The sequence below is a fragment of the Triticum aestivum genome, chromosome 3B, assembly GCF_018294505.1.
Source record: "Triticum aestivum cultivar Chinese Spring chromosome 3B, IWGSC CS RefSeq v2.1, whole genome shotgun sequence".
NCBI classification, from domain to species: Eukaryota; Viridiplantae; Streptophyta; class Magnoliopsida; order Poales; family Poaceae; genus Triticum; species Triticum aestivum.
Window position 1 is genome coordinate 211,501,296 of NC_057801.1, and position 15,897 is coordinate 211,517,192.

The 15,897-nt window shown below is 44.9% G+C and overlaps 1 pseudogene; it reads right to left on the reverse strand.

The window, feature by feature from the left end:
- Positions 1-974: 974 nt before the first annotated feature.
- LOC123069395 (uncharacterized) lies at positions 975-4,295 on the reverse strand (annotated as a pseudogene).
- Between the last annotated feature and the right edge of the window lie 11,602 nt (positions 4,296-15,897).

The window sequence follows — 15,897 nt, forward strand, 5'->3', positions numbered from 1 at the left end:
CCCAAGACCTCCCAGGCCAAACCAAGCGCACTGGTGGGCTGTTGGGTGTGCCGATGGAAGCAGCAACCAATCCTATTCCCCCACTCATCCTTTTTCTTGGCCCACCAAATCACTTTTTGCCCGGCGATTGTTCTGGGGGCACCAAGCCTGGAAAAACAGACTCGTGTTTCATCCGGCGGAAGCATTTTGCCCCCCATGACGTGCTAGTTTTGGTCCAGCGATTGTCCCGGGGGGGCTCCAACGGCTGGAGATGCCCTTACATTTGGATTTGGCCCGTAATTTTTACCGGGTCAACAATTTCTCAAGGGACTCTCTCATTCAGTTAAGGTATTTAACTTTGGATTTGATTCACGATTTTGTGTGGGACAACACGTTCTCAAACCAAGCTAAAATAACACATCAGTCCCGCACATCCTCTCACCGCCTAGAAATAAGAAGCTTCAAATGTGGTATTGTAGCACTAATATAATACATGCCGCCACCGGTACAGTAAACTTCCCCATATAAGTTTGAAGGAAACACAAAAAAGCCCACCAAAACACCAAATTGTAAAAATAAAACACACATCTTCTCCACATGCCAAACCAAATAAAAAAAAATATTTAAAGTCCCAACAGCACCGACGGGACAACGAAGCACACTCAACCCTTCTAATGTTGTATCAATGTAGAGCTCATTGCTCTTCCTGACAATGTACTTACTAGTGTACAATGTATTTGTGGACCAGATTTCATATTCCAAACATTGATTCTTCTATCTATACCAAATCAGATAATTTCTAGACCAAATTGCACACTCTAATTTAAATATTTTGGAACACATGCAGATTTTATTTTGCACGAAATCAGACAAATTTTTACTTTTTTAACACATCCATCACAATGCAAGTACAAACGTACCCTTCAAAAATTGCTTTGAGATCAAGATTTTTTTAAGAGGGCGTAGTAACAAAAGATATGCAACAACAGGAAACAAGCAAGAACGACTATTTATTATTAGCAACGAAAGGTCAGAAGACAAAGTGAATGACAAGACCCGTGTGATGACCAAGACAGATTTATGTGTGCAAAGGGGATAAGTTGATCAAGGCATCAAGGAATTCGGCATCTTCGTGACTGCGGACTAAGGTAGGAACAACCCTGCTTGGGTGTTTGCAGCCTGTGCATCTTCTGGTCAGCCACCATCTGGCAAACTCTGACGGAATTTCATGCTTCCCATACACAAGGAGCCATCCAAACCTGAACCAATAATAGCGCTCTGGTATGGAGTCAGGTTTTTCAGCACTTGCGAGGAGTACTAATCTGAAAATCTGCAAAAAGCACCACACCATCTACTTTGTTCTTTTTAGCCTACAAAATAAATAGACGCTTTAAAAAGAAAACATCGCAGAGAAAGATAACACGCCCCATAGGTACCAGGAAAAAATGTAATGCATTTTTGTATCTAGCTAGTACGAAATGTAGAGGGTGGGGCAAGGTGCAGAGGATATATAGAACAAAAACTCTGTTCACTAGTGAGGAGTCCTCAGAAGTGGCTGAAATTTCTTTTCAAGTATTTCACGGACTGCATTCCCTGCCTCAAAAAAAGCACACAAGAACAAATGAAGGCGCATGAATCACAGAAATAAAACAAAAAAGTTCATTATGATGTCATAATGGAGGGGGAGAACTGTTTGATGAAGAAACCAAACAGTGCATCATCTAAGGCCTTGCTCCTCCTTGGAAAGCTCAATGCCTGCAGAAATGAGAACTAGAAGAGAATGGACCGACGCCGATTAGACCAAAAACGAAGCTGCATTTATAAGATATAAGATCAACTGGTTTAGGTACTATTTGAAAATTTAGAGAACTGATATGATATATAACATAGAAGACTTATTTTGATGCGTCTGGACCAAAGGTGCCGTCAGTGGTATGAAACAAGACAACTTTGACTTGAACATTATGACAGCTAATAACATATACTTTGTTTTACTTCAGTAAGCTCTACATTATTTCTGAATCTACAAAAAGAGTGACTATTGATGGCATGACTTTGTTGTGTCAATAACAGTAATAGCTAAGTAGAGTAACAAATTAAAACATCATTGAAGGTACAGGTATTGCTAATTCAAACCAGAACAGAATGGACTGGTATTGATAGACAAAAAAATGATAATTATATCCAGGCTCTACTCATATTATATACCTTGAAGTATGACTAATTATATTGGGGCTCTACTAATTATATACTCCCTCCGTCCGAAAAAGCTTGTCCCTCAAATGGATGTATCAAGCATCAAGTTAGTGCTAGATACATCCATTTGGCTTGGGACCAGCTTTTTCGGACGGAGGCAGTATGTGAGTATCACTTAGAGCACTGAACTTTTTCATTTTCATATACGCAGAAGGAAAACCATTGTTCTACCCAGATTAACCAACTGGGAGAAAACATGCAAATCGCTTGATGTGCTGCTTTGTTTTCATAATGAAGGATAGACCACATTAAGATTTAAGAATCATCACCCCAAAAACATACGAGTAGGAGACTACGAGGCCCCTTGCTTAAAAAGTTCTTCACCTTATAACACTGCGTGGGCCAGGTAAACAAGAAGCGCTCCATTTCTGAATTATTCAGTGTGTGTGCAGTAGCAACAAAAGCACAATAATCTAAAAAACTAAATCAATTGGAGGCCTAAAAAGTAAACTCTTGTACTAAACCACGGCTATAGGAAGAGTGCACAACGAAGGATCCACAGCTATGTGTGATGTGTGCATCCCAGTTACATCGCCGGAGGACCGCTAAGATGTCGGTTAACTGAACCAAGCCTCAGTTCCAACAGAAAGCAGAGTTGCTGCTGAAAACAATCGAGTATGGCAAAAAATCCCTACAAACTAAAGGAGGCATACCCACACTCCTCTCAGCCTAGCGTGGAAGCGTATCAAAGCATTCAATCAGGCGCCAAAAATTGCCGATAGCTCGCTGTACTGTACTGCGGGAAAGACCAACAATAGCCGGTGCCATTGCTGATCGGCTGTGTGGTGAGCCTGGATGTGGCGTGGTCGGGCGAGAAGCAGCCGTAGCTGTCCAGCGTCGATGCCTCCCTGACTTGTGACGACTCTGGTGTGGCCCAATCTTGGCCAGGGAGGAGGAAGGTGGTGTCATAGGAGGAGGTCAGGGCGGACGGCTGAAAGGCCCAAGCGCCGGTGTTATCTCTCAAGGGTGTCGTAGCATTGTAGCTGCTCAGCTCAGAGGTGGCTGGTGAGACGAAGCCATAATTGCCCAGTAGTGCCGTCGACGTGTCGCTCAGGTCCGAATTCACTGGCATCGGCATGGGCCAATCTTGGGCGGGGCGGAGGAAGGTGGTGCGGTCGAAGGTCAGGGCGTGGTCGGCGGCCATGGAGAAGCTGGGAATCAGCGGTGTGGCTGTGTGTGCTATGCGTACCGGCGGTTCTTGCGGTTCCGCTGGTTCTTGCTCTGCCTGCGGCCGCTCGACTGAAAGCAAGAACGCTTCTTGAATCCCCAATGTAGCAAACAGTGCGGGCGGATTTGGTGCGGCAGGAGGCGGACGGAACTGCAGGCATCGCCTCACGCGGGCCGAGGAACCCTCGACGGAGCGCTCGTCCGCGGCCGCCGCCTTCCTCTTGGATCCCGACATCGACGACGACCCAGACGAAATCGTCTTCGAGGCGGACCGGCAGGCACGACGCTTCTGGTAGATTTTGCAGAGGACGGGCATGGCCTCGCCGCGGCGGGGTTCTTGTTGGCTGAACTCGAGCATCAGCCAGCCGTTCTTGGGCTCGTAGGTGAAGGATTGGCGGTACCCGACGATGCCGCCGTCCCCGTCGAGCACGACGCACCGCGCCTTCTCCGAATGCCAGGTGCCGGCCCCACCCGCGACGGCGCGGCACCTGCGGGTGTCCCGGCTGCTCTGGGCCCGCACGGAGGTGAAGAAGTACCACTCCCTGCCCTCGCCGTCGCTCCTCGCCGAGGCGGAGAGGAGGCCGGTGACGAGCGCGGCGGGCTCGGCCGCGTACACGTCCGCGTTGTGGATGTACCGGGCGTCGGCGGCGGGGAGCGAGGACCCGGAGATCTTGCGCTGGAGGTGGATTGTTATGAGATTGGCGTCGCCGGGGGCGAAGATGAGGCCACGGGGCCAGTCGGGCGCACGCGGGGACGCCATGAGAGGAGGAGGGACGGAGCTAGCCAGCTAGGGTTTGACGGCGCGTGCGCGGGAGAGGGATGGAAAGAAGAGGGGATCTGCGCGGTCCAAGCCTTTCCTTTTGGAATTTGGTTCGGGGACGGGAAAACGCGTGCGAAAGTGAAAACGGGGAGAGCGGTGACATAGGTGAGCTCGGTTCGTTTTGTTAGTTTTTTCTTTCTTTCTTTTTGGAAATCTTATTATCCGTCTGACATTCTCAGAGAAGTCCCGGCGAACGCCCCAGCCACTGTTCGATTCTTTTGCATGAATCTTGAAGCAGTTTACTCAACCCTTTGCTCTGTGTACTTTCTATTGCGAACACCCTCACACCACAGGAGGCTTATCCTCTCACCCCCACGCGCCGCAAACTCCAGTCCCCATTTCACCCATCCCTTCTCCTCCTCCTCAACGGCAACGCGGTAGGGCAATGGTGGCGCGGGCACCTCCTACACGACGACGACGCGACATGGCAACGTTGGTGCGGCGAGAGGCTACGGTGGCGCAACACCTCGACATATCAGAGTGGCTGCCGCGGGAGGAGGGGGGGTCCAGCCAGGGTTACGAGGGGGCCGTTAGGCTCCTCCCCTTCTCCGCCGCCGTCGCCACCGCCTACCCAGACAGCAACCTCGCTGTCACATCCCATATTTTTCCCAAATCTGGTATGTTTAATTTTCAACACGAAATTAAAATTTTCCAAAAAAATTTTGACATTGACTGCAATTTACCATTGTTGCTTCCTAGTCAACTAACATTGTCTTGTTTGCCTTGTTTGATCACCTAGAGGGTCAAGGACCCTATTGCCACATTTGAAACAATTGTTTGAGATTTAGGAAAGTAGAATGAACCCTAAAAGGTTTAGTGAATAATTTTGAATTCCAAAATTGGGTAGCAATTGGAATATATTTTTGGGCATAATGTTATCCATAGAAGTCCCATATAGTATTTAAGCCCCTGACAAATTTCGCAAAATGGTTGAAATGGATTGATGTTGGAATCAATTGAAAAATCAAAAGGGAAAATATTTATAAGGGCTTTGCATTGTTTGGCAGGAAAAATAATTGCCATAAGTCCAGATGAATGTTGGACCTTCTGTTAATATTCTAATTCAATTCAAAACATATTTGTTATGAAACCAACCTGAAGTTCAAAAGGAAATTAAAACAGAAAGGAAAATACACTGGCAAAAGTTATTTTCCTAAAAAGGGCAAATAAAATGCTCACATGCGCAGAAATTTTCCATTTGGAATTTAGAGAAAGTTTGTTTTTGAAAGAAAACAAAATTCAAAATTAAATGGAAACACCAGAAGAAACGGAAAAAAAAGAGAAAATTTTGAAAAAGGGGGGCCATCCAGCCAAGCTACCCCGGCACAGCTAGCCAGCCCACGAGCGCGCATTTCTCTCTCTCATCTCTCTTCTCTCTCTCGCTGATGCGTGGGGCCCACCACATCGTCCCCAACCTCCCGACGCGCCCACGACCTTGCTCGCAACCGACGCACTCCCTCACCCACGTCGCACGTCCATGTGCTCTCCGTGCGCTCCCGAGCCCGTGGTAGTGTCCTATAAATTCCCCTTGACCCCTCTTCGTTTCCCCTCTCTTCCCTCGACACCGCCAGCAGGCTGCTCCATCGTGCACCCCCTAGCTCCGCCTCTGTCCTTACTGCCTTCGACCGAATTTCGACAGGCACGGCCCACCCCGAGGCACGTCGTTGCCACCAGGAGATCCACCGCACATCAGTGAGTCTCTCAGGCATTGTCTGTGCGCCCGTGGCCCTCTGGAGCGACGAGTTCATTAGAGGCCAAAGCTCCCCGCCGCCCCGCCATTGCTCCTAGTGAGGTAAGCTTGCACCCATCCAGCGCATCATGTACATTGTCTTTCTTTTGCTTGTGCACATCTCCTGATCCACTTGGTTCATCCAGAGGTGCTCACTTTGGAGAAATCCGCCATCACCTAAGAGCACTGATGCACGTGTGATCTTCGGTGACCATGTTGACATCGATTGCCGTCATCCATGAGGCCGACCAACACCACCGCTGTCCTCCCCGTGATCTGCCGGCTCCATCTATGCCCATCATCGCCCCGAAGACTGCCGGAGCGTCGTTTTCGACGAGATCCAAGAACTACGTCGCCGCGTTTGAGTTTTCCGACAAAACATTAGTGACGTAACCACCTCGAGGTGAGCCGATCTATTTCTGGCCGTTGGATTTAGATCAAATGTTCCACACGCACTCACTTGCGTGAATCTGTACGGGGCAATCACATTGCGCCACATGGCCCTGCCTTTCCACATGACTTTGGTTTAGTTTAATTAATTGGTAGTTTTGCATGAAAAAACCCTGTAACTTAGAAACACCATAACTTTTATTTTGTAAGGTTATCCATAGAAGTCCCGTATACTCTCTGCGTTCAAAAATACTTGTCATAATGGGCCGGCCTAGTTAAAGGCCCACAAAATTTAGCGGACCGTAATGGGCCGGCCGAGCTAAAGGCTCACGATTTTGCAGACCATAATGGGCCGGCCCAGCTAAAGGCCCACAAGATTTTCTGGACCACAATGGGCCGGCCCAGCTAAAGGCCCACAAGATTCTGCAAACCATAATGGGCCGGCCCAGCTAAAGGCCCAACATTCTCTATCAAATCGGCCCGTCAACGGCCTGGTCTAAACTTGTCATCAATGCGGCCCATGGTCACTTCTGGCCCGTTAACAGTCCACTAAGTAATTGGGCCAAATTATGGCCCGGTGTATTTCCGGCTTGTTAAAGGTCCGGCTTCATTTGGGCCCATTTACAGGCCATCAAAACTTTCGGCCCATAAACGACCGTGAAGGATTTGGGTCATATTCGGACATGTTTGTCATTCGGCTTGTTAGAGGCCCACTATAGATTTGGGCCACTTTCGGCCTGTTGTCATTTTCGGCTTGTTAACGCCGGACGTAAACCATGGGCCATATGTGGCCCAACTTCATATCGGGCCCATTAACCGCCCATATAAAAATGACGATAATCTAGCCCGACCGAAGTTCCGGCCTGTTAAAGGCCCGTGTATTAGGTCGGCGCATTTACGTCCCGTCCGAATTTTCGCCTGTCAAATATCCGCATCGTAAATGGGCCACCATTTCGGCCTGCTAAGTCCAGTGGGTTATTTGGCACAATCAGGGCCCAATCTCACTTTCGGTCTATTAAAGGCCCATGTTTTTATGGGCTCGAGATATTTACACATGTAAACGGCCTATTTTTACTGAGGGCCCAAATTATGTTCAGGCCTGTTAAAGGCCCACTATGGGCACAGGCCTACCAGAAAAATATGAAAGCTTATGCTGATTTAAGCCCAGATATTTTTAGTGAGCTACATGCCAATTTCTACCCGTAATCGTTTTTAGCCCAATTGGAATGGGCCTGACGAATGTTGGCATGTTGGGATCCTACGAAACTTTCGGCCGAATACATTACGAAGATAAAACTACACTATACAAAAATAGCGTCGTAATTACTGCAGCCTGTGGCAGCATCATAAATGTTGTATCACAACAAAATAAATTCCAACCATACAGGTTTACAGTCCTTCCAGATAAAAGCACCATCAGATGTATAGAAGCACAGATCATTTGACCTGAGGGCTAATGTTTCAGGCTGTAGAATCTGATGGAGCAGCACGATCTCCACCTTTTTTCCGCCATTGCTCTTGAACAACGAAGCGAATGTCTGAAAGTATGGTTTCAAAACCATTCATATCTTGACGACATTTCTCAACCACTATTCTTGTTTCCGAAACAACGTCCATTAGGGATTGTACTTGTGTCTGGAGCACAGATATATCACTCTGTCTAGTAGGAAGATTTTGTTCAGTAGGCGATTTGGACGAGGTTACCTTGACAACCAACCCAGAATTACGCAAGAAGGTGCTTTTTGCACTATTAGTGGAGAGATACTGATGCACTGCAGCAAGAGGTGACATTGTGCATGTAGTAGCCTCGTCACCTTCAGGTGGTTGTGGCTGTTCAATCATTTGTTCCATAGCTTCCTGAAAGTTTGAACTTGTAGATTAGTGTACCAGATAAGTTACTAATAAGATAAAAACAAACAAAGTAGGTTAAACGTTTATACATAACTTATTTTGGTGAACTACTATAATACATTAGCATGTATTGTAGTGCCAACTACATAATAAAATCACGTTCGGAACATATGTCCATGTAGCATGCCTACTATATTGTCTATTTCCTCACCTTCGTTGACATCTAAGGATAAAGAGACATGGTTTAAAGTAGGATGAACATAGTATGACATCATTCATATCATGGGCAAACAGATATAAAACAAACAGGCTATTTTATCATTGTATGCGCACGTGAACATAACAACTAGATTACAGATCAAGACCAAAAGAATGTCCTTCATCTCTTTTAAACCATGTAAGGTGAAATGATACGTTAAGACAACTGTGTATAAAAGTGAACAGAGTAACTGACATTGGCTGCAAACCAAGTAGTTAAATGAACACATCACAGTACCAATCAGTTCAAGGCAGGAGGAGTAAGGACTTACAACAGCGGCTTGAACTGGTGTGCTCATGCCCTTCATCTTGCTGGTGTGGCAATCCTTGAAGATTTGCACTGCATTCGGTTCAGGTTCTTTTTGGTCTGCACGGGCTTTCCTCTGTATTTGGAACAAGTCAATATAGATACGATAATATGGCACAAAAAAAGAAGGAAGTAGCAGCTATTTACAAGAGCCTCGCAGTGTGCAATATAGCTATGAGATCCTGTTGTTTGTTGGAATTTCACTTTAGAACGGTTGGTTTTGTTCTTCAAACAGTTACCCTAGAAGAAGATACACTTGTAAGGCACATACATAAATACAAGTTCAATATGTGGTTTAATCAAATACATATAGCCTACCTGATACTTTGGATCAGACCAGTGTTTAACGAGGGCTGTCCACTCTTCATCTGTAATATATTCCACTGGAGATGTTTGGGCGATTTCATTGTTAGCCTTGCCTTCAAAGTGAGATTTTCTAAGGTGGTACCGATACTGTCGCAGAGCAGACTGAAAAACATGAGTGCATGCTTGTTTAGTTGCATCATCTTTCGGATCCAACTTGAACCTCATCTGTTGAAAAAAGAATGCGAGTCTTATTAGGAGGAAGCTAGAAAGTATGGGACAGCGCAAGACAATATTACTAATTGTGATGAATAACATTACTTACGGATAAATGGTCAAGGAAGGTGTTAAACTGGGTATTGTCTTTCTCATTCCTGTACTGGATCCACGTTGGGAGGATACGTGCATGACACCTAATAGCAACGGCTGCCTCTGATACTAACTTGGTTGACTCTGTAGCATCACGTGGCCTTTTTAAACCTGCCTCAAAATGGATCTCCATTCTTCCTCCTTTAGATTTTGTTAATCTGTCAAGCATTATCCCTGATGTCTGTTTCCCCTTGCGCCGTGGTGCTAGTTCAACAACGAATATGGAAAGTGTTAGTGTACATCAAACTGTGAGAGTACATATAAAGGAGCATGCAACTGCAACTTGACTCGGTCAGGTACCGTCTTGGTGTTGATGCTCATGAGGTTCATCTAATCTTGCCAAGTCATGTTGTGTCAGCAGTGCTTCAGAAGTAGTGTTAGGTGTGAAGGCAGCTTGGGAACTGGCCAGTTCCGGAGCAAACGAACGAGTAACTGGTTGAGATGCTGGTACAGTTGAAGCGGATGTTGCAGCTGGTGGAGTAGGTGATACTGTGTTTGTAGATTTAGCCGGTGGACTTGGACCTTCTACTGCATTATAAGTACTAGTAGAATCTCGATGGCAGAACCTTTTCTTTTTCACCTGACGAGTAACATCACTCCCTACTATATTATTTTCCTTGCTCTTTTTTGACTTTGCCATGTCAAGCTGTACCCACAACACAAAAGAATAAAATCACTCTTCAGAACTCATTGATGCATGATACAGACAAGCAATACTTTGATGTAAGACAACCGTATGAGGATGGAATATGTAAGAAAAACAGGACGGCATGACATATTCACAGCTACGATGTGCAAACTAAGCAGAAGGATTTTCAAGAAAATAGAAGTAATGCAAGCTAGACACCATATGAAAGATGCAACCAATATTACTCTGCCAAGTTAAAAGTGTCTTGTCATAAGTGGCAATTCGAAAAATTAGAAGCAGTACAATGTAGAAATCAATGCAAGATGCAACCACTATCAAACTGCCATGTTAAAAGCGTCCAATCATGAGTTACTGATGCGGGATACACAACAGCAGTACTTTGATGTAAGAACATGGTATGATAGATAGATGAAGTGTATTCTAGACACAGAAAGCCATGTCATATGCACATGTATAATGTACAAACTCGGCAGGTGCAATTTAATCAAAATAGAAGAAATACAGGCTAGACAACATATGCAACTTGAAACCAATTATCACATTGTCAACTTAGAGCAAGCGCCTGCGATGGTGGAGTACAGAAGATGAACTCATCATGTAGACTTGGGACTTCAACTTCATTAGCAGTAGCAGTGGCAAATCTAGAGAGTCTCTGTTTGCGTCGGTGCGGAGTACCACCAACATCCCCTAACCTACTCTTTTCCTTCCTATTTTCTGATATTGCCTTATGAAGTCAAAACCACAAGAAGATGAATAAAATTAGCTCTGCATAACTGGTTGATGCATGATACAGACGAACACTACTTTGATGTAAGGCAAGTGCAGGATAGGAGGATGGAATATATACAAAAAATACAGCATTTCATATTCACATGTACGATAGGAGGATGGAATATGTATGAAAAAACAGTAAGCGGAAGGCATTTCAACAAAATTAGAAGAAATGAAAGCTAGGCACCATATGAACATGCAACCAATATCACTCTATCAGGTAAAAGGTGTCTCGTCATAAGTGCCATTTCAAGAAATTAGAAGCAGTACAAGCTAGAAGACAATGCAAGATGCAACCTACATCACAATCCCAAGTTAAATGTGTCTTATGGGTAAGTGATCATTGCAGGTATAAGTTGTAAGCTACACAGATGCAATTCTACATAATCAGAAGCAATACAAACTAGACATCATACAATAACGCAACCACGTATAACAGTTCCAAGTAAGAGCAAGCACCTGTGATGGTGGAGTAGGGGAGATGTGCTCATCATGTACACGTATGTTCTAGAAAACGGGAACACGTGTCATATTCACAAGCATTATGTGTAAAGTAAGGAGATGCAATTCAAGTTAGAAGCAATACAAGCTAGACATCATACGCAACATGCAACCACATATAATAGTGTCAAGTTAGAGCAAGCACCTATGATGGTGGAGTAGGGGAGATGTTCTCATCATCTACACAGCTATGTTGACTGTCCAGCCTTGTGTTGTCTTGCGAAACTTGTTGGGAGGATGGCGGAGTAGAATCTGTAGAGACCCCTTATTTGAGTTGCTCCGAAGGACCACCATCATCCACTGCCGGACTAGTTTCCTTCAGCTGTAATGATTTTGCATTGTGAAGTCAAACCGATAAGAAAAAGGAATAAAATTCGCTCTTTAGAACTCATTCATGCATGATATTGACGAACACTACTTGGATGAAAGGCAAACACATGATGCGAGGATGGAATATGTATGAAAAATAGGATGGTGTGACATATTCACACCTATGATGTGGTAACTAAGCAAAAGGCATTTCAACAAATTAGAAGCACTGCAAGCTAGACACCATATGAAAGATGCAACCAATATCACTCTGCCAAGTTCAAACTGTATGGCGTTTCAACAAATTAGAAGCAGTACATGCTAGAAATCATATGCAAGACACAACCAATATCACAGTGGCGACTTAAAGGTGCCTTATCATAAGTGACTGATGCGGGATATGCAAGAATAGTAGTCTGATGTAGAAACAGGAACACATGTCATATTCACAGGCATTATGTCTAAAGTAAGCAGATGCAATTCAACAAAGTTAGAAGCAATACAAGCTAGACATCATACGCAACATGCAACCACATATAATAGTGCCAAGTTAGAGCAAGCACCTGTGATGGTGGAGTAGGGGAGATGTGCTCATCATCTACACAGCTACGTTGACTATCTAGCCTTTTGTTGTCTTGCAAATCTTGTTGGGAGGATGGCGGAGTAGAATCTGTAGAGAACCTCCGTTTCAGTTGCTCAGAAGGACCAACATCATCCAATGCCTTGCCAATTTCCTTCAGCTTTATTGATTTTGCATTGTGAGGTCATACCGACAAGAAAAAGGAATATCATTCGCTCTTTAGAACTCATTCATGCATGATACTGACGAACACTACTCTGATGAAAGGCAAAGTCATGATACGAGGATGGAATATGTACAAAAAAATGGACGGCTTGACATATTCACACCTATGATGTGGTAACTAAGCAGAAGGCACTTCAACAAATTAGAAACACTGCAAGACACCATATGGAAGGTGCAATCACTATCACTCTGCCAAGTTAAAACTGTCTCGTCATAGGTGGCGTTCATCAAACTAGAAGCAATACATGCTAGAAATCATATTCAAGACGCAAACCAATATCACACTGCCAACTTAAAGGTGTCCCATCATAAGTGACTAATGCAGGATACACAAGAAGAGTAGTTTCATGTAAGAACATGGTGTGGTAGACAGATATAGTATGTACCAAAAACAGGAAAGCGTGTCATATTCACATGTATCATGTGTAAGCTAAGCAGATGCAGTTTACACTAATTAGGAGCAACACGAGCTAGACACCATATGAAACATGCAACCAGATATCACATTGCCAAGTTAGAGCAAGCACCTTGGATGGTGGAGTAGGGGAGCGGAGACTTGGACCTTGTAATGCACTATCAGTACAAGGAGAATCGGTACAAATGCTCCGTTTACGTTGCTGCAGAGGACCACCATCATCGCCTTCCTTACTCTTTTCTTTCCTCTTTCTTGATTTTGCCTTGTCAAGTCAAACCCACAAGAAAAAGGAATAAAATTTGCTCTTATTGATGCATGATACTGACGATCACTACTTTCATGTAAGACAGCCGCATGATAGGAGGATGGAATATGTATGAAAAACAGGACGACGTGACATATTGACATGTATGATGCATAAAGTGTAAACTAAGCACAAGGTGCTTGAACTTGTTCGAATCGATGCAAGCTAGAAACCATATGAAAGATGAAACCAATATCACTCTGCCAAATTAAAAGGGTGCCCTAACAAATGTATTTGACCAAATTAGAAGCAATACATGGCAACAGGCTAGAAATAATATGCAATATGCAACGAATAAAGGTGACTCATCGTAAGTGATTGATGCAGGATACACAAGAGAGGTAGTGTCATGTAAGAACAAGGTTAACATATAGATGTAGTGTGTACCAAAAATAGGAAGGCATGTCATATTCACAGGTATAGTGTGTAAACTAAGCAGATGCAATTTACCCTAATTAGAAGCATTACAAGCTAGACACCATATGCAACATGCAACCACATATCACACTGCGAAGTTGGAGCAAGCACCTGTGATGGTGGTGTAGGGGAAGTGCGGTCTTCAGGTACAGAGCAATGTTCAATATCTTCATTTAGGCTTGCTGTTTGTTTAGAATCATGTGGAGAGGATGAAATTGCATTCTTTATAAGAGTATTGCGTCTCATATTAACCCACGCACGTGACTGTCTCATCATAAGCGATAGATGCAGGATACACAAGAACAATAGTTTGATGTAAGAACATGGTGTGATAGGCAGATATTATGTATCAAAAATAGGAAGGCGTGTCATATTCACATGTATAATGTGTAAGCTAAGGAGATGCAATTTAGCAAATTAGGAGCATTGATGAGGGATACACAATAAAAGTAGTTTGATGTAAGAACATGGTTAATAGAAAGACGTAGTATGTACCAAAAACAGGAAGGCATGTCATATTCACAGGTATAATGTGTTAACTAAGCAGATGCAATTTACCCTAATTAGAAGCATTACCAGGTAGACACCATATGCAACATGCAACCACATATCACACTGCCAAGTAAGAGCAAGCACCTGCGATGGTGGTGTGGGGGAATTGCGGTGATCAACTAGAGAGCTACGTTGACTATCTTCATTTAGCCTTGCTGTTTCTTGAGAATCATGTGGGGAGGATGACACTGCACTCTTTAAACGAGTAGGGCGTCTCACAGTAACCCACTTGGGTGACTATCTCATCATAAGTGATTGACGAGGGACACAAAAGAGCATTAGTTTGATGTACGAACATGGTTAATAGACATATGTAGTATGTATCAAAAACAGGAAGGCATGTCATTATCAAAGGTATAATGTGTAAAGTAAGAAGATGCAATTTAACCAAATTGGAAGCAATACAAGCTAGACACCATATGCAACATGCAACCACATTTGATAGCGCAAAGTTAAAGCAAGCACCTGGGATGGTTGTGTGTGGCAATTGAGATCATCAACTGCAGAGCTATGTTTACTGTCTCCAACTGCTGACACTGCACCCATTTAGAGCGCTGAAACACTTAGTGCTTATCTTCGAATTACACTGGAGCGACTTCTGTCTTTTGTTTTCGGCATTCATCAACACTGCGTCAGAGTCTGAAATACCCATGCATAAAAAAATAATAGTGTGAGTATGGGTGAAGTGTGTGCACAATTAGTACAGTGTAAAGGTAGCAGATAGCAGGTCAGTGAGAAATAAATGACGGGAGACATATGATAGCTCTACAACATGCATATCACATTAAATTACTATAGGATTCTATGAAAATAACAGTCAACTGAAAGCAAATAGGTCAGTCCATTTTTTCTGCACCGTCCGATGTACAAAGAACGGGCAGATCATCTTCATCTACCTCCAGCCAGTCAGTGTTGACGATCTTCCTCGAAATGCCAGCGACCACTGGCCCAGTATTCCTCCCCTGCCTGCGCCCTCCCCTCGACCTCACCGCATCGCCGTGCTTGGCACCGCCCCCCAGCCATCCATTCAAGCCCCGCCGACCACCACACCCCTATGATAGACACCGATGTGCCGCTTCCCCGGGGTACAGGCGGACTAGGTGCTCTGCGCGCCTAAGCGGGTGCTGCTTCTTTTAATTGCGGTTCGACTGACCCTGAATTGAAATCCAGGCGGGCTACTGACCTCTAGCAAAGGTGAAATAGTAAAAGGGAGGAAACCTTGTGCATTTAGTATCACGAAGAAGATGCAGTAAGAAGCGCTCAACTAGTTTCTTTTGTGGGATGAATACGGTGTGAGCGGAGACGTAAGATTTGCACGAATAAGGGAAGAGGAGTACCTCTTTCTGCTGGCAGTGTTGTGTCCTCCTTCTGTTTTTCCGACGATCTTCTTGTTGTTCGCTGGAAACCAGAAGTTGTGGAGGACGGTGCAGCCTTGGACGAACCCATGGCCAAGTTGTTGAGTGTGGTGCGGTGGCCGCCTTTCGGCGGCGGGGAAGCAGATCCGAGGTGGCAAACGACGGCGTAGCGGGAAAAACCCCGGTGCGGTGGACGGTTGCGACAGTGGAGCCGCAGCAGTGAGGCGCAGGACGGCGTGGTCGGAGTGGTTCTGGTACGGCGCACGTCGGCATCAGCGTCGTGGAGGCAGCTCTGCCTCGGCTTCAGCTGCTAAGTCCTTGAGGGCATTGCGGTTGCAGTTGCGTTGGACGACGACGTCGGGGTACCAGCTCGGCATGATGGAGGAGGGC